Here is a 2964-nt window from a genome sequence, read left to right as displayed (position 1 = left end):
GACAATGTCTTCTGGCTTTTAATTGCTAAAATTTCCTTCATTAACTGCATATGAAAATATTTACTAGTTGAGATTCTTTAACAATAAGTTTCAGGGCCACATTCTAGTGTCTGGGCATTAGTTGCCATGGTAGCTTGGTAATAAACCTGCCAAACACAGCCTAACACAGGATTGAAAAGCTGATCTAATCTTGTAAATACCAATTTAGATATTTTCTGTCTAATTTTTCATGTTTTGACCTTATGGAAATATGCTGCCAAAACCAGTCCCATACTGACTATACAGGACTTTGTTCAATCTTAGACTTCTTAATATTAAACACCTTTTTTTTGATGTAGGTGCTCAACAGTTGGTAAATATACCAAGCATCAACTTGGTTTCTGATATCCCCATTCAGCAAATAATGTAAATCAATAAGCCAGCTTCCATATTTGATAGTTATTAAATGACGGGGGTAGTAATTAGTTACACAAATGGACTATTACTCACATTATCATAGTGCAGCATGATATAGGAAGATGTTTCTGACTCCTGTGGAATAGCAGCAGTGTATTAACTGGTGTACAATCTCTTCTAAGAAAACAATAATGTAGCTGGATTTTAGTCCTCAGTAATCATTCAACTGGTCTTTCTATCCCTCTCAGTGCTTCCTGTCTGCTGTGGATTGGATATTTTGTGGCAGCTGGAGGTGCTGGGGTGGAGGGGAGAGCATGCTGGGGGGAGGGGTGGGGCCTTGTGGGGAAGGGGTGGAGTGGGGGGTGGAACACCCCCTGGCAGATTAGAAACTCAGCACCTGTGTTCCAGGCTCTGCACCCCCCTAGGGACAGCTCTGGTCCTAGCTGTGGAGGATATTAAAAGCATGACCATCTTGGAGAGTGTCCTCTTGTAGCTAATTAAAAATGGACTAAAATGTTTCATGTACTGCTAGTGGTGTTTACTCCTGGGGGAATTCTGTGCCAAAAAATTAAATATTCTGTGCACACTATTTTAAAATTCTGCATATTTAATTTGTCAAAATATAATCACTCCAGTTTCAATTATTTTGATAATTTATTTCAAAATACCTGTCAACAATACACACCACAAGAAAAAAGATTCCCCTAGGAGTAGAGTTAAAGAAACCCCTATGACAATCCAGTTCCAGTTGGGACCCCATGCAGCCCCCTTCCCCCCAAGAGTCCAGACACCTGCACCCCTAGACCCCAGCTGTGTGGTGAGTCCAGACACCCCCAACTCCTCAGAGCCTTTACTTACCCCTCCCCTACCCCCTGCCAGCTTCTTTATTGTCCCACGCGGGGGACGTGGTGTGGTGCGGTGCGGCCCTGCCCTTCCTCCCCCTTTGCCAGAGGTGTCTCCTGCTCCCTTTCCTGTTTCCGGGAGAATGAGGATCAAGTCTGGTAGCCAGAGCTTGCAGCCTCAATTACTGCCATGCTGGGCACTCTGCTCAATGTGAGCTCTGCTCTGCAGAGTCTAGCAGTCCCTAGTGGCGGCCAGAAGCTCTGCAGCCCAAATTCTGCATTGTGCAGTGGTGCAGAATTCCCCTAGGAGTATGTGTTTCCAACAATTAGTTTTAAACAACATTCAAATCCATTCACTATTGTTCTTTTTAGGGTGTTCTTAATTAGGTTTTTTCCTTGTGAGTGTTCACTAGGGCCTTAAAGGAGCAGGGAGTTTTAGTATACCACTTCTACCTCCAGAGCTGAATTGAAATCCTTGCATGCATTGAGTATAAAAAGTTTACTTTAAAAAAATCTTCACAATATCACTGCTCCAGCGGCTGCTACTTTTAGAATAGAATGAGGTATTCCAACTCAGCAATTAGGGGCTGGTAAAGGTGCAACTAGAACCTTCCACAGCATATTCCTGCCCTGTTGCTATTATGGATGTGCATTAAAACAAATTTCCCCTTCTTCAAATATGGTTATAGTAGCCAATATAGCACAAAGAAGCTTTAAGAGCTACTGGGGTGGCCTTTGGCCAATTAACTCCCCAGTTGGGTAGGGCCAAGCTCTTCCTCTGGAGTGACATTCCCATGTTCACATTAAATGAAAGCTGCCAGCAGGATGCCAGAAATAGACTTTCTTGCTAGCTCTCTAACCAAGGGAGCTGTGGGAATGGAGACGGTAGCACCTTCTCTGTGCCCATTCCCCAACTGATCAGACTTGATTGTGCCAGTGCTGTCAATCACATTACAAGCATCTGGAGTGGGGACTGCACCACCCTGCCATCCTTTAAGGCTCAGCAGTGCCTTTGCCTTGGTCCTTAATAATTACATTCAAGATATCTAGTGCTCCAGTACAATTTTGTTACAATCTCTGTGCATGCATACTTCCACTTCATTGGATCGATACAAATTTCAAAAGGAGCCTTGTACACTTTTTATAAGGTAAATCCAGCTACATGCAGGTCTATATTTAATAATTTTCTTAGCAGAGGCATCAACAGCCTGCTGTACATCCTTATATCCTCCACCAGTTAGCACTAAAGCACTGGATGTGTTTTGCAGGTTTACAACACTGGTAACCTTGAAAGGCCATACTATTCCGGGGCTCGTTTGGAGTAAGTTTTTTAAAAGGCCAAAACTAACTGGATTCAAAACAAGAATTAGGTACGTTCATGGAGGACAGGTCCATCAATGGCTATTAGACAAGATGGTCAGAAATGCAATGCCATGCTCTGGGTAATCCTGAGCCTCTGACTGCCAGGTGCTGGGACTGGGCGACAGGATGGATCATTTGATGACTGCCCTGTTCTGTTCATTCCCTTCAAAGCCTCTGGCAGTGGCCACTGTCAGAAGACAGGATACCGGGCTAGATGAACCATTGGTCTCACCCAGTATGGCCATTCTTATGTAAGAGTTAAAATAATTTAAAATGTACTATTTTTGTGCGCTTTATTTATTTTGCACAACCTTCTATAGCCTCACTGGGACCCTTCAATCATCCCCACCTTGTGAGAATCAGA

Source organism: Chrysemys picta, chromosome 3 (assembly GCF_011386835.1).
Source record: "Chrysemys picta bellii isolate R12L10 chromosome 3, ASM1138683v2, whole genome shotgun sequence".
NCBI lineage: Eukaryota > Metazoa > Chordata > Testudines > Emydidae > Chrysemys > Chrysemys picta.
The sequence above is the reverse complement of the archived record's forward strand: the minus strand, read 5'-3'. Positions refer to the sequence as shown.